This window comes from Saccopteryx bilineata, chromosome 4 (assembly GCF_036850765.1).
Source record: "Saccopteryx bilineata isolate mSacBil1 chromosome 4, mSacBil1_pri_phased_curated, whole genome shotgun sequence".
NCBI lineage: Eukaryota > Metazoa > Chordata > Mammalia > Chiroptera > Emballonuridae > Saccopteryx > Saccopteryx bilineata.
The window spans coordinates 202,685,741-202,709,501 of record NC_089493.1 but is presented as its reverse complement, the minus strand read 5'-3'; the positions used below and the strand labels follow the sequence as shown (position 1 = coordinate 202,709,501).

At 38.4% G+C, this 23,761-nt stretch overlaps 1 pseudogene; it reads right to left on the bottom strand.

The window, feature by feature from the left end:
* Window positions 1-3,911: 3,911 nt before the first annotated feature.
* Window positions 3,912-6,510, bottom strand: LOC136335628 (mitochondrial inner membrane protease subunit 1-like; annotated as a pseudogene).
* Between the last annotated feature and the right edge of the window lie 17,251 nt (window positions 6,511-23,761).

The following is a 23,761-nucleotide window of genomic DNA, read 5'->3' as shown; positions in this document are numbered from 1 at the left end:
ACAACTTTGAGGATTGGTTTTTTACTCACGAGATGTATGCTGAGAGAGAAGAAAAGAAGACTAAAGGCCACAGTTACCAACAATTGAGGGCAAACAGAGAACCAACAAACAAAGCTTTCCTTGTATTCCTCTAGATAATATTTCTTTCACACACTCCTATTACAAAAATATTTTTGAGCTTGCACACTTATATTCATATGTACTTATATATATATATAAATGATATACTAGTACCATGAAACTAACATATCTTATGCAGTATACAAGATGCTCCAAACTAGCAATTTTAAATATATAAGGCATATGATAAATAGAAGTAGATGTTCTAATATTTTTCTCCCAATCCTCCATAGATTCTTAGGTACCCCTTGGACCATCCTCATCTCTATTGAAGCCCATGATTAAAACAGATTATCTAACTTCCTCTTTCATATGGAAAAAACATGCTTTGCATACCTTTATTCTGAAAGCAACATTGGTTACTTCTTTTCAAAATATTTATCACATACAAAAACACAGTTAGAGGAGATTTCCAAGATGGTGACTGAGTAGGTAGATGTTCCAACTGCTACCTCCTAGGACCAAATTGGATTACAACTTAATTTAAGAACAATCATCTTGAAACACCAACTTTGGACTAAACATAGAAGAGTCTATAACCAAGCATCACAGAAGAAGCCACACCGAGACTGGTAGGAAGGGCAGAGATGCAGAAAAGGCTGTTCTGCTCCCAGGAGTGATCAGCAGCTAAAGGTCCGGAGGAACTCTCACTGAGGAGAGGGTCGCCCTGAGAGGTATAGTTCCTTAGCCCCAGGCCTGGAGCCCCAGCTTAGAGCCCCAGAGCCTAGAAGAGGTGACCAAACAGCATTTAGAGGTGAACAGAGCTGGGTTTCTGTCTTCGAGAAAGAGATGGAGCTCTTGGAGATGTTGGCTTTATCTTAAAGGGCCAGTACAGAAAGTCTTGTTTACAGCCACTTACCCAGGGTGCAAGTGGAGGGAGAACTGAAAGGACTAAAGTTGCATGAGGAGAGTGTAAGGTTGGAGGCCCAGTAACAGACACTGTGGGGGAGAGACACCAGAACCCCTGTGCTGAGTCATTCTCCAATATGGCAGTCACCATCTTTCTTGGGTAGAGCAGTCCCTTCTAAGCAACATCAGCCTGGGGAAAAGCAACTGCCCCACCTTTGGGAGTCTCTCCTGCCCCAGTCATGGTGATGGGTTGTTCTAAGAGACCAGGAAGCAGGGGGCATGTCAATGACTCAGTTTTCTGGTGTTGAGACCAGAGCTTCCCTCCACACCCTACCGAGTCTAAGATTGGTGCTTCTGCCTCATGGGAGACTCAGTAGAAACTGTACAGAGTGCAAGTAGACCACACCTCTGGGTCACAGAGGCCACACCCACCAGACTCCTGGGGCCACACTCCACTGAGGTCTGTGAAAAAAGTCTAGACAGACTGACACCTGGGGCCAAGGGGCAGAGCCAAACCTACCACCCTTCCTAATCCCTGAATTGCCACAGGCTCTAGACTCTACCAAAGGTTTTTCAGTGGCTGAGCCAGCAGACAGAGGCTAGGCTGCAGAAAGCAGGACTCAGGGAACCTTTGCCTTTTAAGTGGACCTTCCCCCAGGGCCAGTGTGGATAAAAGCCAGCCTAGGTGTGGAACTAGTATTTCCATGTACACCTGGCCTACCAGAGGCAGCCACAAACTCTGGATTGCTTATAGCTCCAAGAAAATTGCTGAGGGCCAGTCATGGGCAGTGTCTCTCACTGGTTAGAGCCAGGTTCCTCCCAGGGAGGCCCAGGGCTGGCACATCCAGTGGTCAGCTATAAAAGGTATTGGTTCAGGACCTAACAACCCTTGCTAGAGTGGTATCCTAAGAAAGGGCTCCTCACACCTGGCCCAGCTGAGGTGGATTTGCTCTCTGTGATCAGCACCAGCATAGTGGCTCATGTACATTGGATAGAGTGGAGCTTCACAGTCAGCCAGCCTGGGTGCTGGATATTCTGCCCTGTTGGGCTAGATTCCACAGGGGGAAGGGAGGGAGGCTTGAGCATGGACATTTAATGTGTAAGTCCTTGTGAACCTGTTGTTGGATCTGATCAAGGGGCTTAGCCACCTTCTAGGGGGGTGAGCTCCAGGAGAGGACTCTCTCAGTCTCCCTCCCTGTGACCAGATGTAAGAACTTCTGCAGAAGCGACTGTCAGCCACTCTCAATCTGAACCTGCTGTTGGGAAGAAATAAAATTTGAGTATCCAGCAGTGGCTGAAGGACTACCCTCTGAAGTAGGGGCCACATTCCCCATACTGAGCTTCTAACCAAAAGGCCCCTGAAGTAGGGGGTCCCACTAACATTGTATTCACAACCTCAGCTTCCCTAATCCACCAAGTGTGCAACCTGTAGAGAGGTCAGTTGGGTGAGGCCAGTCTGAGCCCACACTACAGTCTTTCTACAGAAGATTCTGTGGGAAGACCAGGCAGCTGCAAGAGAAGCTGGAGCAGCTGAAAAGTGGAGACAAATCTTATGGGGCTTGGGGTTTTTATGGAGCTGCTGTCATCTCTAAGCAGGAGGAAATTGATTCTTAAACACAGGTTGGCCCCTCCCATACTATCCAGGCACAGAAAATACAGACACAAATAGTGAAACGAACAGTATCTGCAGACAGATAGCCCACAGTGGGTTACAAACAACAGCTGATGCCAAAACCAGAAGATCTAGAGTCAACATAATGGGTAGTGGTTGGCAGACAGCACCAATCCTAGACTCAGCTACCTACATGAGCAGCATGCCCAAGGGAAGAGTTGGATCTGATCAAGGGGCTTAGCAACAGACACTGTGGAGAATAAATACAACCAACAGGACAGACATTGCACAGTGTGTAATACACATGATCAAGGTTGACCCTTAGAGCCAGCCAGTCTGAAGGGATAACTATACCCATGAAAAAACCAACTGCATTCAATACTCACAGAAAACAGGAGGGAAAATACTACTCTCAAGAAGCATTCCTGAAACAAGGAAAACAGATGGCCTGGAGGTCAGTACCACCAAGCTCATCTTCCTCATAAAGAAACAAAGAAAATTTCAAAGTCAGACAGTGCTACCTAATACACAGACAAAATGCGCAAAGAAATGCGAACCAAATGAATCAATAAGAAAAATCCCCAGAAAAAAACTAACTGAAATGGAAGTAACCAATCTACCAGACACAGAGTTTAAAATAATGATTTTGAGGAAGCTCATAGATCTTAGAGCAACAATAGATGGACATAATGAGCACCTAAATAAAGAGATAGCAAACATCAAAAGGACATTAAGGACATCGAAATAGTAAAAAAGAACGAGTCAGAAATGACAAATACGATATCAGAAATGAAGACTGCAATAGAAAGACTCAATAGCAGGCTGGATGAAGTAGAGGATCAAATCAAGGATTTAGAGGATGAGAAAAATGAAAGCATAGAAGCAGAGCAGCAAAAACAAAAGAGGCTCAAAAAGACTGAGGAAACTCTAAGAGAGATCTGTGACAACATGAAGAAAAACAACATCTACATCATAGATGTTCCTGAGGAGAAGAGAATGAACAAGGGATAGAGAACCTGCTTGAAGAAATCATAGCTGAAAATTTCCCTAAATTGATGAGGGGAAACATCACACAAGTTCAAGAAGCACAGAGAGTCCCTTAAAGAAGAACCCAAGAAGGCCTACACAAAGACACATCATAATTAAAATGCCAAAGTTAAAAGACAAAGAAAGAATACTAAAACCTGCAAAAGAAAAACAGTAAATTACCTACAGAGGAGCTTCCCTAAGGATGGCATCTGACTTCTCAACAGAAACACTTGAGGCCAGAAGGTATAGGCAAAAATATTCAAAGTGATGTAAAACAAGAACCTACAACCACTAGACTGTTTTATCCAGCAAGGTTATCATTTGAAACTGAAGGAGAAATAAAAAGCTTCCAAGACAAGAACAAAACAAAGCAAACAAACAAACAAAAAAACCCAAAGGAATTTATTACAACCAAACTAGTACTGCAAAAAATGTTAAGGGGCTTGCTGTAAAAAGAGCAAAGAAAAAAAATCTAGAAAAAGAGATTATAAATTTAAAGAATAAAGTGGCAATAAATAAGTACATGTCAATAATAACCTTAAATGTAAATGGATTAAATGCTGCAGTCAAAAGACACAGGGTAGCTGCATGGATAAAAAAACAGGACCTGTACATATTCTGTCTACAAGAGACCCACCTCAGAACAAAAAATATAGATAGACTGAAAGTGAAGGGATGAGAATGGACTTTAAAACAAAGGCTACAATATAGTAAGGGATAAAGAAGGTCACTACATAATGAAAAAGGGAGCAACCCAACAGGAGGATATAACCATTATAAATATTTATGCGCCTAGCCTGACCAGGCAGTGGACAGAGCATCAGACTGGGATGCAGAAGGACCCAGGTTTGAGACCCCGAGGTTGCCAGCTTGAACACAGGCTCATCTGGCTTGAGCAAAAAGCTCACCAGCTTGGACCCAAGGTCGCTGGCTTGAGCAAGGGGTTACTCGGTCTGCTGAAGGCCCACAGTCAAGGCACATATGAGAAAGCAATCAATGAATAACTAAGGTGTCGCAACAAAAAACCTGATAATTGATACTTCTCATCTCTCTTCGTTCCTGTCTGTCCCTGTCTATCCCTCTCTCTGACTCTCTCTCTGTCCCTGTAAAAAGGAAATCTATATCTATATCTATATAGCTATATCTATAGCTATATCTATATCTGTATCTATATCTGTATATATATAGATATATATATATGATATATGGGCTTAATATAGGAGCACCTAAATATATAAAGCAGATTTTGATGGACATGAAGGGTGAGATTGACAGCAATACTCTAATAGTAGGAGATTTTAATACCCCGCTAACATCAATGGATAGATCCTCCAGACAGAAAATTAACAAAGAAACAGAGGCCTTAAATGACACATTAGATCAACTGGATTTAATTCATATCTTCAGATCCTTTCACCCCAAAGGAACAGAATATACATTCTTTTCAAGTGCTCATGGTACATGCTCTAGGATAGACCACATATTAGGGCACAAAATGGGCCTCAATAAATTTAAGAAGATTGAAATCATATCAAGGATCTTCTCTGATCACAATGGAATGAAACTAGAAATCAACTACAATAGAAAAACTGAAAAACATTCAAACACATTATTAAATAATGAATAGGATAACAGTAAGATCAAGGAAGAAATAAAAATTTTCTTGAAACAAATAAAAATGAACATACAACAACTCAAAATTTATGGGACACAGCAAAATCAGTCCTGAGAGGGAAGTTCATAGCCTTACAGGCATACCTTAAGAAGCAAGAAAAAGCTCAAATAAACAACTTAACCCTGCATCTAAAAGAACTAGAAAAAGAACAACAAATAAAGCCCAGAGGAAGTAGAACGAAAGAACTAAAAAAATCAGAGTAGAAATAAATGACATTAAGGCTAAAAAAAATACAAAAGATCAATGAGACCAACATCTGGTTCTTTTTTTTTTTTTTTAATAGCAAATGGTTTATTAGTAAGTAGTGCATAGTTTCTATGGCAATAATAAATTCACTTGAACAGGAGACAGTAATCAAAAGAATAAATGCTTGATAATCATCAGAAAATCTGTGGCCATTAGGGCTATCACATAGAAATCCAGAATCATTCAGAGGTCAAATTTTTTTTTTTTTTTCAGAGACAGAGAGAGAGAGTCAGAGAGTGGGATGGCTAGGAACAGACCGACAGGAATGGAGATAGATGAGAAGCATCAATCATTAGTTTTTCATTGCGACACCTTAGTTGTTCAGTGATTGCTTTCTCATATGTTTCTTGACCGTGGGCCTTCAGCAGACCGGGTAACCTTTTGCTCAAGCCAAGCAACCTTGGGTCCAAGTTGGTGAGCTTTGCTCAAGCCAGATGAGCCCACACTCAAGCTAGCAACCTCGGGGTCTTGAACCAGGGTCCTCCGCATCCCAGTTCGATGCTCTATCCACTGTGCCACCACCTGGTCAGGCCAGAGGCCAAATCTTAAAAAATATACATCCTCTTATTGATCCATACGGAACAAGTCCATAGTACCTGGAGTCTGTAGAATTCTGTAGATTGTCACCTTCTAACCACACATGACCCACTGGCACATAACTATGGCTTTTAAAGAAATCTGATGGACTACAGTTGAGCATTTTGTCTCCTTCCAAACATATTACTCTTTTACAAATATTTGATTTTGGATCACTTGGGCTCTTTGCAATCACAAAGTCACCTGTTTGGATACCATAAAAATGTCAACTAAGATGTTCTGCAAAGGCAATATCTGAATTCTGTATTATAGGCTCCATTGATGGTCCATAACACATGACAACACCACCAACATATTCAAAAGCACAATGAACTATACAGCCATACTGAATAGTATAGCCAACAAGTCAAAAGGTTTTCCCCAGAACACCATGAAGCATAGTTCTAACAGCTGGTTCTTTGAAAAGGTAAACACGATTGACAAACCTTTAACCAGACCCATCAAGAAAAAAAGATAGAGGAGTCAAATAAATAAAATTAGAAATGAAGAAGGAGAAGTAACAACAGACACTGCAGAAATACAAAGGATTGTAAAAAAATACTTTGCAGATCTATATACCAAAAATTTGAACAACTTGGATGAAATGGAAAAATTCCTAGACACATACTATCTTCCAAGACTTACTATGGAAGAATCAGAAGACCTAAACAGACCAATTACAACAAATGAAATTGAAACAGTCATCAAAAACTTCCCAACAAACAAAAGTCCTGGACCAGATGGCTTCACAGGCGAATTTTAGCAAATATTCAAAGAAGTACTAACACCTATCCTTCTCAAGCTATTTCAAAAAATTCAAGAGGAGGGAAGACTTCTAAGCTCCTTTTATGTGGTGAGCATAATCCTCATTCCAAAACTAAGCAAAGATACTACAAAGAAAGAAAACTATAGGCCTATATCCTTGATGAATTTAGATGATAAAATTCTCAACAAAATATTAGCAAAGCAGATCTAGCAATACATGAAAAAAATCATACATTATGATTAAATGGGATTTATTCTGGGGTGGCAAGCCTGGTACAATATTCACAAATCAATCATTGTGATTCATTACATAAATAAAAGGAAGGATAAAAATCACATGATAATATCAATAGATGCAGAAAAAGCATTTGATAAAATCCAGCACATTTATGATCAAAACTCTCAGCAAAATGGGAATACAGGGAACATACCTCAACATGATAAAGACCTTCTATGATAAACCAACAGCCAACATCATACTCAATGGGCAAAAATTAAAAGCAATCCCCTTAAGATCAGGAACAAAGCAGGGATGCCCCCTTTCATCACTCTTATTCAACATAGTTCTGGAAGTCCTAGCCACAGCAGACAAGAAGAAGAAATAAAAGGCATCCAAATTGGAAAAGAAGAAGTAAAACTATCATTGTTTGTTGATGACATGATGCTGCATGTAGAAAACCCTAAAGTCTCTGTCAAAAACTACTAGACTTGAGCCTGACCAGGAGGTGGCACAGTGGATAGAGCGTCGGACTGGGATGCAGAGGACCCAGGTTCAAGACCCCAAGGTTGCCAGCTTGAGCACAGGCTCATCTGGTTTGAGCAAAGTTCACCAGCTTGGACCCAAAGTCGCTGGCTCCAGCAAGGAGTTACTCGGTCTGCTGCAGCCCCATGGTCAAGGCACATATGAGAAAGCAATCAATGAACAACTAAGGTGTCGCCACAAAAAAACTGATGATTGATGCTTCTCATCTCTCTCTGTTTTTGTCTGTCTGTCCCTATCTATCCCTCTCTCTGGCTCTGTAAAAACAAACAAAACAAACAAACAAACAAACAAAAACCCAAAAAGAAACACTACTAGACTTAATAAATTAATTCAGCAAGGTGGCAGGACATAAAATTAATTTTTGGAAATCAGTGGCATTCTTATACACCAACAATAAACTGTCTAAAAGAGAAATTAAGAAAACAATCCCCTTCATTACTGCAACAAAAAAATCAAGTACCTAGGAGTCAATTTAACCAGGGAGGTAAAAGACTTGTACTCAGAAAATTATAAGACATTGAAAAAAGAAATAGAGGAAGATACAAACAAGTGGAAGCATATACCATGTTCATGGGTAGGAAGAATAAACATCATTAAAATGTCTATATTACCCAAAGCAATCTACAGATTCAATGCAATTCCAATTAAAATGACAATGGCATACTTCAAAGATATAGAACACATATTCCAAAAATTTATATGGAACCAAAAATGAACAAGAATAGTCTCAGCAATCTTAAAAATGAAGAATAAAGTGGGAGGTATTTCACTTCCTGATACCAAGTTATACTACAATGCCATAGTAATCTAAACAGCTTGGTACTGGCATAAGAACAGGCATACAGATCAATGGAACAGAACAGAGAACCCAGAGATAAACCCACAACTTTATGGTCAATTGAAATATGAAAAAGGAGGTAAGAGCATACAATGGAGTAAAGACAGTCTCTTTAACAAATGGTGTTGAGAAAATTAGACAGGTACATGCAAAAAAATAAAACTAGACCACCAACTTACACCATTCACAAAAATAAACTCAAAATGGATAAAGTCATGAAACCATAAACATGTTGAAAGAAAACATAAGCAGTAAACTCTCTGATATCTCTCGTAGCAATATTTTTGCCAATTTATCTCCATGGGCAAGTGAAAATAAAGAACAAAATAAACATATGGGACTATATCAAACTAAAAATTTTTGCACAGCAAAAGACACCATAAAAAAATAAAAAGACAACCCACACAATGGGAGAAAATATTTGCCAATATGTCTGATTATGGGTTAATAACCAAAATTTATAAAGAACTTGTAAAACTCAACACCAGGAAGGTAAAGAATCCAATTAGAAATGGTGAAAAGAACTGAATAGACACTCCTCCAAAGAGGACATACAGATGACCAATAGACATATTAAAAAATGCTCAACATCACTAATCAACAGAGAAATGCAAATTAAAACCACAATGAGATATCACCTCACACCAGTCAGAATGGCGCTCATTAACAAATCAAAACACAATAAGTGCTGGCGAGGGTGTGGGGAAAAGTGAACCCTCCTGCACTGCTGGTGGGAATGGAGACTGGTGCAGCCACTGTGGAAAACAGTATGGAGATTCCTCAGGAACTTAAAAATCAAACTGCCTTTTGACCCAGCTATCCTATTTTTAGGAATATATTCTAGGAATACCAAATCACTGATTCAAAAGAAGTTATGCTCCCCCATGTTTATTGCAGCACTGTTTACAATAACCAAGATCTGGAAACAGCCCAAGTGTCCGTCAGTGGACGAGTGGATTAAAAAGCAGTGGTACATATACACCAGGGGTCCCCAAACTTTTTACACAGGGGCCCAGTTCACTGTCCCTCAAACTGTTGGAGGGCCAGACTATAAAAAAAACTATGAACAAATCCCTATGCACACTGCACAAATCTTATTTTAAAGTAAAAAAACAAAATGGGAGCAAATACAATATTTAAAATAAAGAACAAGTAAATTTAAATCAACAAACTGACCAGTATTTCAATGGGAACTATGCTTCTCTCACTGACCACCAATGAAAGAGGTGCCCTTTCCAGAAGTGCGGCGGGAGCCGGATAAATGGACTCAGGGGGCCGCATGTGGCCCGCGGGCCGTAGTTTGGGGACCCCTGATATACACAATGGTATACTATGTGACCATGAAAAAGAAGGAAATCTTACCTTTTGCAATGGCATGGGTGGACCTGGAGATTATTATACTAAGTGAAATATGCCAGGCAGAGAAAAACAAATATCATATGATCTCACTTATATGTGAAATCTAATAAACAGAGTGAACTGGGGAATGGAATAGAGGCAGAGGCGGGGTCACAGGGACCAGAGGAACAGCTGTCAGAGGGAAGGGGGTTGAGGGGATGGGATCAGAGAAGGTGAAGGGATTACTGAAATTATATATACATAACACATAGATACAGATAACAGGATCAAAAGGTCAGAATATGACCTTTTGAGATTGATTTTTTTTCCACTCAACATAATGCCATTGAGACTCTTCCAAGTTGTTCCTTGTATCAATAGTTGGTTCTTTTTAATTGCTACGTAATAAATAGTCTATAGTACCACAGTTTGTTTAATCATTCATCTATTGTAGGACATTTTGATTGTTTCTAGCTTTTGGTCATTACAAATAAAACTGATCTGAACATTTGTGTCCAGGTTTTATGTGGATGAAAGTTTTCATTTCTTTGGCATAAATGCCCAGTGTGAAATTATTGACTCATATAATAAAGTAAAGATTTTAAAAAGAAACTGTCAGACTTATATTCCCACCAACAATGTAAGAGATAACCAAAAGAAACTCAGCTTTAACTGAGTTACCTATCTTGGGGGAGCTGAGTTATCTGCAGGAATATACCATCTCTCTCCTTACTTTGTAACTTTGTATCAATAACTGGAGAGTTTAGAAAAAACATGAAATGAGTATCAATGAGTATGCATAATACAGCATTTTCCTCATCAATAATGATTTTATGAGTTGTACCTTCTCTACAGCGCTGTTAACAAGTCAGGTCCTTTGAAATGAAGTTAATGTATTTTTTCCTCTCAAAGAAAACAACCATATCTATTTGAAGTACAGGTGATTTTTCTTTAAACTTAACACTGACCAAAGTGCTTGATGTCCCATTTGTTCTATTTGTAATGTTAATTAGATCTCCTAAATCTAATCTCTTGATACCAGTATCTTCATCATGAGAATGTTAGTACTATTTGTGACATCTTAGGACAAGCGGTGCAGGCCACCAGCCATGAAAACTGAGTACATCCAGTACATGGCTGGAGGCAAAAGATAAACACCTGTTAGAAATGTAGCAATATTTTCCCCAGAACTCTATGTACCCAGCATCCAGGAAGCCCTACCCTAGAGATTTAGCCAAGAATAAGGTCAGCTAATCACACCTCTCCCGCCCTTGTAAACGCTGCTTGCTTGCTCAGCCTAGATAGCCACCCTATAAAAAGGAGCCATTTTAGAAGCTCGGGCTGCAGTGTTCCCTTGCATGGGTTGCCTGCAGTCCCTGCGCAGGTTTGCAATAAAACTTATAAAATTCATTTGGGGTTTGCTGTGGTCTGTCTCCTAGGATGTAACACTATTTTCCATTTCTTCTCCTTCTAAATAATTTAATGCTTAGCATTTTCAAAGATAAATATATAGAAAGCCTTTTTTCTCCTTTTATGAAATTTATTTTTAAACAATAAACTGAAACCTGAAAATTAAACTTGACACTCTTTAAGAAACAAAGACACTTCAAGTGACAGGGACTCATGGCAGTTAAAACAAGAACCCACACACCCTCATTCTCTGACATTGATTTAGACTGAAAAGTTTCAGTGGTTTTTCTTCTTCCCAGAAGTTAGATGTATACAAATTTCTTTTCAACCCACTTCCTACATCAGCTCTTACTTTTCCATGACCTTTGAGGGGCTTGACTCATAAGCTTGAGTCACAAATGACTTAGCTGAGCTAGAGCCAAAAAAGCCTATCCTTCCAAATTGAGAAGAACCCTCAGAACCCAGCCTACCAACAGTGTCAAGAATCTAAGGGCTCACATGTGGGTGTGGGCAGAGAGTTACAGAACAGAGGCCCATTTTTATCTGGGAGTTTCTGAAGCTCTGGGTTAAAAGATTCCGGTGGAGCTGACGAGCCCTTACAACCTTGGCCCCTCTTCCCTCTCTCCTGACCCATGGCCAGAGAAGGTTGCCAGTCCAGAGCTGGCGTCATACAGAGTGTCAAGAAGCTGACATGTTTTAAGCCTGTATGGTTAGGGTAGCTTAGGCTGCAGAAACAAGTAGACCCAAGCATGTACCAGTAATTGCTCAGCACAATGGAAGTTTATTTCTTGCTTACTTAACAGTAGCAGTGGGTTTGGGAAAATATGGTTGGAAAAGACAAGGGGGAGATGTGGCTCTGCTCCATGCAGTCTCTTAGGGATCCTAATGAAAAGACACAGCCATCTTTCAAACTTGGTTTTTGGGAGAATGCAGGGGACTGTGTATGTGTATTTCTATCTCAGCCAGAAAGGGGGGAAAGAATGTGAAGGAGTATGTAGAAGGACTTTATGGGCCAAACCAAGAAGTGATACACACCATTTGTGCTCATATTCTACTGGAGAGAGCCTACTATGTGTCATTTTACTTCCCCTAACTGAAAGGAAATCTGGGAAACAAGGATCTATGCATGTGTCCAGAGAAAAGGGAAAGGTGTTTGGTGGCAAGTGAGCCAGCAGTCTCCACCACAGAGCCCTTTCCTCTCATCTGGTCTCGGGATTTCTGTAAGGGGACTAAGCACAGCGAATCTGCAGCAAAGATGAGGATGTGTTTGCAGAGAGCAGACTGAGTTTCCTTCTCATAGGAACAAGGGAATTAAGTGATGGCCGCATTAGGCTGGTTCTGTTTGTGGACAGAATGGCTGCTCTTTGGAGGGAAATTTCCTATCCCTGGGAAGCAAGTCAACTTTTCTTCCAGAACAGAGTATCAATGGCAAAAATGAATTCCAGGGGGACTATGGTGCGTTTGTTCACTCTGTGTGACTGTGGGAGTAGGTGATGGTAAGTCAATTCAGTTGAACAAACAAAGGAGAATGAAACAGAGTCATGTCTGGCTGCAAAGGAGCCAGATATGTAACTCTCCAGACAGAGGCAGATTAAGGTTGGTTGAGGCCCTGGACACAGAAGAAAATACTGGGCCCTGTTGGTCAAATAAGTTTTAAAATATGACATATATGTTTGCTTGCTTTGGGTGTGGGGGACAGGCTGTAAGCAGGCAGGGTGGTATTAGTTTTAAAACTAAGCTTTTCCCCACACCCTTGATTGTTGCATGATAGGGGGTGGTGCACTCTCATAGGAATTCCATTTATGCCTCAGATAAGTGACTTTGTATCAGAGACTTCCTTATTTGTATATTGGCTTAAAGGTTTTGATTTCTGCACTATAAAGTGGGGCAGACTGGGAGCTTGCTCTTTCTTGGTTCTTGAGATTAGCATTAGAGAGGAGAGCAGAGAAAGGCCACATGGAGGAGACGAGAAGCAGCCAAGATGGTGGAGTGCTGAAGGAGAAGCCAGTTTGTGCAGAGAGAAGGAGATGGGGAACAGAGATGAATAAGACTGGTGAGGTAGATACCTTTGATTCTAGGAAACTCGGATAAGTCAGTGGCTTTGGGAGCCCTGAATGAAAAGGGAAGTGTTTTCCCACTGTGTGTATTTCTTGCCCTCTGGGTGCAAGCTAGATAAAGATGATGGCCCACCAGTTCTTGGCTCCGTTGTTTCATTACCGTCTGTCCGTCTGTCCGAATCAAATGCAAACCTGCATGAGCCAGGCGGCTGTGATGGAGGCTGTGGCTACTGGCTTTACAGACCCCTTAAAATGAGAGAGAGATAGGGAAAATAAAAATACATGTTAACCATATTTTTAAATAAATAAAAAATATTATGTACTATTAATGTTAAAATTGCACATATGAAATGAAACTTGGTGTCATTAGAAAAAAGTGTAAAGTTGTGGTTTTGCAGGGACCCTCAGAAGTCAGGGCCAGGGTGTGCCCGCAGTTAAATCTGCCCCTCTATCTCCAGAATGTGTAGGATGTCTTTAAAGTAAGTTCTTGCTGACAGAATACAGAAGCTGGGTGGGGAGGGCTCTGATTGCTACAGTGTGGGAACAGGAACATTTGCATAGGTGCACTCCTTTATGACAGACCCACCCCCTGTGAAGGTAGAGAGCTGATGCAGAACCAGCGTGTGCAAATTCTCTTCTCCTCTGCCCTTGGCCCAAGGGCAACTGCACAAAATGGGATTAATTGGGATTATGGAGGTTTTGGCTGCTTGGCTGCTATTCAAGGATGAATGCTTAATTTATGTCTCAGTGATCTTGACTCCTGTCTGATTAAACTGGCTCACTCAAGCCATTGTTTGCCAAGGACTTTCCTTTCAAAAGAGTGACTACAGGTGGTGCTTTTATGTGATAACAGCTTTAATGAATTGTTCCAATGCCACCTTTCTCTCAGAAATAACTAAAAACACAAATCAATGGGTTCTCCTCTCATCTTTCAGGGTTTTTCTTGTGATATCAAAATGTCAACAGGTATGATTGTTTAAGGATAAAGAGAATAGATATGGAATTACTACCGAACAACAGAAAAGAACATTTGTTTGGGAAATGTCCACTGAGCAGAGATGTTATGATTCAGAGCACCTCCCTCCTCTTAGCAACCTATTTCTGCAAATTAAAAGGTACCCTCGGCAGGCCCAGGCCGGACAGTACCTGGGAGCTGGTGAGATGGGGCACGCTCCAGCTTCCCTGTGCTGTTCCTACTGGTGAATTAAGAAACTCAGGCTCTGAGGTTTGGTCCAGCCTGAGCCACACTCTGTTGTTATCAAAGGGATGGGAATGATGGACAGCTTTTCTTCTCCTGAGATTTAAATGAAGGCTGTCCACAAACCTGAGCTGGGATGACATAGCCCTTTTGACTGGTTAAATTAGTTTAAAAATACATTAAGCAATTTTTTAAAATCAACTTGATGTTTTCTTATGGGCTTGGCCCTTGGGGTCAAAAAAGCCCAATTGGTTTGGGCTACTCTGCCCAGCAGTGTATTCTTGTGCTTCTTCCAGAAGCCACAATATAAGGTGACCAACTTTTCTACAATGAAAAGGAGGACAAAAATAAATTGAAGAAAACAATATCGTAAATAAAAGAAACATTTTATTCATTGCAATAAATGCATAATAAAAACATTTGTAATATTTTATATTGTAATTATGCTTACATGCTTATTAATTTTTAATAATTGTAAGAAATTATTATTATACTTTTCCATTGAATGAATATTTTTTGTCAATGTATCACCTTGTAACAATATATCGGAAATATCTGAACAAGAAATATCCTTCATATTAAATTTTACAGATGGCCTGACCTGTGGTGGCGCAGTGGATGGGGCATTGACCTGGAAATGCTGAGGTTGTCGGTTCGAAACCCTGGGCTTGCCTGGTCAAGGCACATATGGGGGTTGATGCTTCCAGCTCCTCTCCCCTTCTCTCTCTGTTTCTCTCTCTCCCTCTCTCTCTCCTCTCTAAAAATGAATAAATAAAATTTAAAAAAAATAAATAAATAAATAAATAAATTTTACAGCAAGTGCTGCAGCTAGAGTATAAACATTCAACCTCTATTTCTCACATGTCCAAAAATCATTAGCAATTGAAAAAACTCTTTCAACTACTGCATTAGTTTCAGGGCAGCACAATGTAAATTGAACAAGAATAAATAAATTTTCACATGGAATATGTTCATTTTTGAAATGGCTGAATATTTCCACCCATCTTTTATCAATTTCAATGTGTTCATTTTCCCATTATATTAATTTTTCAGAATTTAAATATACATTCAGTCTTCTAATTTATCCAAAGAGACAATTGTCATCTATTTTGATGTCTGGGATTTCTTTAGATAAAAACTCAAGACAAGATTCAATATCTGTCCAATACACTTGCGATGAAGTAAAAAAAGCACCATTGAAAACTGTTATTTCCCGTGATGTTTGTTTCAGACCATTCTTCGATATATTGAAAACATGTCTGGTAAAAATTCTGTACTTGTTTGATAAACTTTTCTGTTATGCCTGGACTTGAGTCCTCTAAGTCTGACAATTTTCTTTTTATAATTAAAGGAAGAAATTTTTCTTCAAAACGAGATTTGTATTGAAGGATAAAGTCATTCAAAATAAGACTAACTTCTGTAGCTGAAATGTGTTCACCTCAATCTTTTGAAGCGTTTTATAAAAAATAGATGCTTGATTATGTACAAAATACATTAATATCTCAGATATTTTATTATTGAAAAATGATTCCAGGATTTTAGGACATTTGTCTAAACTTAAATAATATAAACGGAGAGGCTCAAATAATTGTAGAACATGCTCTACAGCAGGTGTTAGAGCAAGCTGTCTGACTTTTAAATATCCTAAAAGATTTTTGTATTCAACATTTGCTTCTTCACAAAATTGTTTTAAAGTAGCAACACAAATGGTAAAACAACTAAAATGCAAATAAATTGTAGTTATTATTACTTCTACATCAATGGCATGCATGGCACATGATGCTGTGTTGATTGCATTTGACAAAATATGTGCATTACAGCCTGTTCCTAGTATTTTCTTTTGGAGTAACTTGTAATTTTACATATATATTATTCACCCCTTTGTGTCTTCACCCACCAAAATGTGTATTTGTATTATCAGCTGTTAGTGCAACAACTTTGGATTTCAAATTGTTTTCATTTATTACTCTATAGATGGTTTGACAAAATTTTAGAAGTTTCACCCTCAATGGATTCTAAATTTAAATTTTTTACTTGAATGCCCTTGGTAACATTAAAATATCTTACTATTATTAGATACAATCTAATTTCATCATGATTTGATGCATCAGATAAAATTGTTACAAATGCTGCAGTTTCCAAGTCCTCTGTAAGGATTTTGTCACAGTAATTTTTAAATACTGATTTAAAAATAGCCTTGCATTTTGTCCTGGCACATGAAAATTTTGCATTGTGAAACTTTCTCAATAATTTAGTTGTACAATCCATACTATGAAAACTTTGATTGTGAATTCTGGTATGAAATGCAAATGTTCCCTTCATTGCAGCCAACTGTGTTTCATCTTCAGAATAATTTGAAGTTTAAAAAAACTTGTTACTTTACAACTGGAAGCTGATGCATCTAATGATTGCTTATGTTTGTTGGTGGTCAAGTGTTTCGTTATCACTGCTCTGCCCTCAACTGCAATACAAAATTCTCCGCTGCAAATATTACAGAAGACAATGGCATGTTTCTTTAATATGAGGAATGGAAAGTCCTTTTTCAATTTATCGTTGAAATGGCATTTTCTCTTTTTTGATTTTTCCACCCCTTAAATGAAATTTAAAATTAAAAATTAAATATAGAACTACATGAATGATGCAAGCACATCAGGAACTGAAAATGTTACATCATGGTAGGCATATTTTCCAGAAACTAAATTAACAAAACTAAATATCAAACAAAACCATTAATTTGGAGTGATACTCGGGTGTATTTGTCAAACTCTAACTTAAAAAGTCTGTTTTATGCAACTATTTAATCAAAATGCATTATTAATAGATATGGTTTGAGGAGGTAGCGGAGCAACCAAACTGCGCTGCGATTGGCCCACCATGAAAGCTGGAACGCCCACTAGTGGGCACGAGGGACCAGGTTGACCAGCACTGCAAAAGTGGGGGTTTTTTAAAAAAAGTTCGCCATCACGGGTCTACAATGTCGTGTGTGACGTGTCATATTTCAGTAAGAAGTACACAAAACCATTTGCGCGCTTGGTATATCGCGTATTCTCTCAAGATCTCCCATGCGGAGCGCATGCATCTCATAATCTCATCTCCCCGCACTGTACTGATCCTTGACAAATTGTCATGTCAAATATAAATATGTCACATCACATGCAATGGATCGACTGCATTGATCAAATACGGACATTTACAGATTAGTCTTCCAATATCAAAAAAGGAGGACATGTAAGAGGACACTTTTCAAGGGATGATGGAACTTACAAAAGAAGGACTGTCCTCCCTAAAGGAGGACAATTGGTCACCTTATACAATAACATCTTCAGAAACAAATAGGCTCTTAGGCTGCATAATTGTGTGAAGCTTTCTGGCCAGAGGGGTGTAATAAGAGAACCTGCAGTCTGTGACTTTTGTGTCTAGTTAAAAGTAAGTGTGATTTTAGTATACGAAACTAACATGACAGAGACCTGTACATTAGCCATGTAATATAATTATTTTAATTAATTGATTTAATTCTAGAAATTTGTTTCTCAATATCATACATCAAGTACAACTTACTACAGAGGTTATGAGCATTCCATTCTAAATTTGTATGGTATTATTTTGATTAAACTTGGAAGATGCCAAAACATGCCATATTATTTCTTCTAGCTTCATATAAGGCAGCTACAAAACATAACTTATTAAGGTGAGAAGTCTATTGTATTATATTTTGGGAAAAGTCCAGTCATAAGTGTTTGGGTTCAAACTTTGCTTTGGAGAGGATTCTACAAGTTTGAAAACTTTATGGAAAATGCAATTACTGTATGAGCATATTATCATGTTAATTAAAAATTACTTGATGTGCTATAACATATTATCTCCCAAAAATACTCTGATGATAAAATTTAGGATTTAATCAACTGGGGAATAGATGATAATAAAATTGAGTAACTGAATCTGAATATGACAGAGATCTTAGGGAAATAGATAAATGAGAGTATATGAGTTTAAAAAGGAAATTAGTAAACTCCATCAAACAACTTGAAAATTAGAGAGGGGAAAGATGTTGCTAGGATTCAGAATAGTAGAGTGAGGAATGCCATCTGTCCTGATGTCTGCTGAAGATCCTCAGAAAAGATGCACCATGGTAAGGAAAGGTTGCTCTGAGCATTAAATGAAAATACCCCAGGAACTTTGGCTGGAAAATGTCCTCATTACTTGCTTTCCTCATGGGACCATCAGGGTCCCTGCCTTGCTAGTGTAGATCCTTCTAAAGGCTGAACAGTGAGCAGCTTTTCCTGTTGGCTGGGTATGGAGACATAGTTATTCCTCAGGATGTGAGAACTGGCAGAGACCCTCAAAATTTTCCAGTTTAACCCCATCTTTTACAGACAAGGAAACTGAGATCCAAAGAGAGGAATAAGCTTTCATGGAGTCACAGATCAAATTATTCCCATTGCTCCTTTGCTCTTTTTCTTTTCTTTTCTTTTTTGTATTTTTCTGGAGTGAGAAGCGGGGAGGCAGAGAGACGGACTCCCGCATGTGCCCAACTGGATCCATCCGGCAAGCCCACTAGAGGGCGATGCTCTGCCCATCTGGGCTGTTACTCTGTTGCCATTAGAGCCATTCTAGCACCTGAAGCAGAGGCCATGGAGCCATCCTCAGCGCCCGGGCCAACTTTGCTCCAATGGAGCTGTGGCTGCAGGAGGGGAAGAGAGAGACAGAGAGGAAGAAGAGGGGGAGGGTGGAGAAGCAGATGGGCACTTCTCCTATGTGCCCTAGTTGGAATCAAACCCAGGACTTCCACATGCTGGGCTGACACTCCATCTCTGAGCCAACGGGCCAGGGCTCATTGCTCTTACTTGGGAACCCATGAACCCTGTAGGCACCCTGTCCAAATTTAGGAATTAAAATTATTCAGCTTTCTTGCTACCACAGAGATTTTTATTATGTAGTATAGTATAATGATTCTATATTACATATTACTACTCCTATCTTTAAGCAGCTTCTCTTGATTGAAGTACTCCTGTAATGCTGAATTCCCTGACAGTCAGAACAAAACATGATTATATATATTGCTTGATTATATATATTGCTTGAAATCTCTAGTTCCGTCAAGAAAGCCTAGCTGGTTTTCCCATCTACTGGACCAGCTGCCTATGGGCAGGGACCAGGTTTTTATCTTTCTTTGACTCTTTCACCCTATAGGAACCAATATTTATAAATGAATATGGCATGGATGATTCTAGGTACCTCAACACATAACCATTCACTGCCCAAGAAAGTCCTGTGTCTCTAGTTGTTGAAAGCCATAGATGTAGCAGAAGGCTGTGTAAAGCATTTTTTTAAGAGTGTTTGATAACTCACAGAAGCCCTTCTACAAAATTTTACTTTGAGCTTACAGTATCAGTAAAAAGAGGTATATTCTTAGAAGGTAATAAAATGTAATAAAACTTTTGGTCAAAATAATGGATGGGCAAGTCCAAGATGCTTTGCATATAAGTTAATTTCAAAGTAAGAAATCAAAAGATTTTCTTAGGTAAGGTGGTTTTGTTTATTTTTGGTTTTGTTTTACTTTATAAAGTTTTACTGGTAAATTGGATCAAAACTTAGGCTTTGTGCCTGAGCAGGCAGTAGCGCAATGGATGGAGCACTGGGCTGGGACACGGAGGACCCAGGTTCAAAACCCTGAGGTCCCTGGCTTGAGCACGGGCTCATCCGGCTTGAGCGTGTGCTCACCAGCTTGAGCACAGGGTTGCTGGCTTGAGCATGGGACCATGGACATGACCCCATGGTCATTGGCTTTAGCCCAAGGTAGCTGGTTTGAAGCCCAAGGTCACTTGGTGGCTTGAGCCCAAGGTCGCTGGCTTAAGCAAGGTGTCACTTGCTCTGCTGTAGCCCCTGGGTCAGGGCATATATGAGAAAGCAATCAATGAACAACTAAGGAGACTAAGGAGCCAAAAAAAAGAATTGTTGTCTCTCCCTTCCTGACTGTCTGTCCCTAACTGTCCCTCTCTCTATCTCTCTCTCTGTCTCTGTCATAAAAAAAAAAAAAGAAAGAAGAGAAAAAAACCCACTTAGGCTCTGTAGTCAGGCCTGGCTAAATTGTTGTCCCTTCGTGTCTTCACACTATTTAGGAAAGTACTCCTCAGCAGTACATCAGACCTGTTGCTCTCCTGGCTGACCTCTCACATCAACATCTAAATATTTGCTAAATAAAATAATGAAGGTGTCCATGTCTGGCCCAAACTCCTATGGCCAGAGCAGGAGCTGTGGTGTTGAATCATGTAAATGATTTCAGGGTCCTCAGGAACCACCTTAAGGATATGTGAGGTGTGGGTATGTGTGTTGTTTCCAAAAATAGGACTTACTAGGAATGTAACACATCAGGTGGGAAGAGTTGGGGAAGTCCTCTGCAAATCTCATCTCATACTCATTCTAAGTATCAACCTCTTTGGTCATTTAATTGATTCTGTAATTTCAGTTTTGTCCATGTGCCACCAGTAAGTTCTTGGGCTATTCCGCAGTGTTGGAATTATCAAGATGAGTCTAGGTTCTGGAGGCAAATTTACACTATGACTTCAGACAACTTAACTCTCTGGGCCTCCGTTTCCTCATTTAACCAATAGGGAGTACTAATAATACTGCTACATAGAGTTACCATGAGGATAAAACTAACTCATACATCAAGGACAATGCCTGGCATAGTAAGTCCTCAACAAATATTAGGAAAATAAACACTATTTCTTTACTTTGAGAAGTGTATATGTGGCTGACTATTGGTTTCAGTCAATGGAAGCAAGGCAAACTAAAATAAAAAGATTTTATTTCCGTATATTGGCACTTAGACATTAATTTTGGAAGCTAAAAAACAGAATGGACCTTGAACATTAACCTAATATACCAAGAAATAAAAACACTAGTCAAAATGTCAGGAACAGCATAAACCATAGATATTATCTTTGTGTATTTTTAAAAATTGGTTACAACAAAATTGCTTCTTTTCATTAAACATTTATGTAACTATTATGATTTCATATAACTATACCAATTTTAATGTCTTTTTAGTATTTGCAAAATGTGTAACAATCTTCGACATGCACTGTGACTTTTAAGTTTATACTGTAACTCAGCATATAACAGTGTTTCCCAACCTTTTTTGTGCCATGCCCCACCTTAACCTTTCTAAAATTTTTATGTCCCCCCCTATGTAACATACATAATTTTTAACATTAAAAAATTTATTTGTTCACTTAATAAACATAAATGATAGGTTCTAGGAAGAAATCACTATGAAATTGTTAACAAAACACAGTAAGTAAAATTTCAAAACATATAATGAAAAACAGAAATTTAAATTCCAAATAACTTTAATACAGATTTTTCTATATTAATTTATTATTTTAATTTAGTGTAATCCTTGCGCTTGATGCTTGCTGCACAGAGATTTTATATTAGGTTCCAATTTGGTTAGCTTTAGTCTCAAGTCTCCACGTTGTGTTATATCCAGCCGATTTCTTCTTTTTACCAGTAAATCATTTACAGCACTAAATCCACATTCAGCTAAAAATGAAGATGGAAACGGTAGCAATAGTTTTCTTGCGCATTTGGTTGAATTTGGGTATTTGATTTCTGTTTCCTCACAAAGCCATGCCATCGCTCCTTTGATATTAAATAAAGCTTTAACTGACTCATCATTTTGCAATTCTGCGAGTTCTTCTTGATACTGCATATTTGATATATCAGACAAATCCACTAACATTGGCTGCATCATCCATGTTGGGAAATCAATTTGTTTTAAATCAGAAAATCTTTCTTTTAAATCAGCCGATAGAATATTCAAATGATTGACAATAACAAGTAAAGCGGTATCAGCTACTTCACATTTTTGGAGCCAATGAAACTGTTTAAAGTTTTTGTTGTTAATGTTTCTGACATAACTCAATATTGGTAATGAAACCAAATATCTTTGCTTTTGCATCAACAAGAGTTTTATTTGTTCCTTGAAGTTGCTTATTTAGTATATTTAGTTTTTCAAAGATATCGGCTAAATAACTCACAAATGCTTTACCATCTATTGTTAACAGATACTTCATTTCAGGTTTGTCGCTTAAAAAATCACTAAGAGTATCAAACAGTTCCATAAATCTTTTCAAACAGTTTCCTTTAGATAGCCATCTTACTTCAGTATGAAGTAAAAGTCTCACATAGTCTTCATTTTGTTCTTCACAAAATAGCTTGAAAAGACGCTCACATTTGGCACTAGCTTTAATAGCATTAACACACTTTATTACTGTATGTAATACTTCATTCAGAACAGGCGAGATGTTTTTAGCTACCAAGTTTTCCCTATGAATAACACAATGCACAAGAATCATTTCTGGATTCGCATCTTTCATCAATTTTAAGCAGCCATTTTTCTTGCCCATCATATTGGGAACACCATCTGCAGCACAAGATGTTCTATTTTTCATTGGTATATCATTGACATCTAAGTAGTTTTTAGCTTATTATATATATCTTTGGAGGTAGTGGTGCTTTCTAATCCTTTACAGAACAACATTTCTTCAGCAAAATGTCTTTTATCAATACATCTTACGTAAGTTATCAATACTGCCTCACTGTCTCTCAAAATTGATTCATCCATTTGCAAGCAGAATTTTCTTGTTTTCAGCTTTTCAATAAGTTGTTTTTCAATATCCTCACTCATTTCGTCTATTCTTCTGCTAACAGAATTGTTACTAAGTGGCATAGCTTTTACATCTTTGTCAGCTTTTTCAAGAACCGTTTTAAGAAATGCTGATATTGATGGTTTTATTAAATTCTCTCCTATAGTGTGATTTTCTCCTGTTTTAGCGATGAATAAAGAAATTTGATAACTAGCCTCAAGAACACGATTATTAGTTGAAGTATGAGCAGTAAATAGAGACTTTAATGTTGTTCTTTTTCAAAATTTTTCTTTAAAGTTTTAAAATAACTCAAATCTGAATTAATATGAGCACTATGTTTCGCCTTCAAATGCATCTCAAGACGACCTCGTTTCATTGATTCGTTGGTCAAGCATTGCTGGCATAAAAGACAAAACAGAATCTGCTCATCGTGAACAGCGGGTATGAACTCAAATTTTAAATATTCCTCCGAATATTGACGAGTTTTTTTCTTGCTTGCACCACTCATTTTACTATGGACTATAAGAAATAAAAATAAGATCAATTAAAAACTAATATTAAAATATGTGTTAAAATATATTCAATGTGACATAGAGTAAACATATACTAAAAATTCATATTTATTTAAATGTAT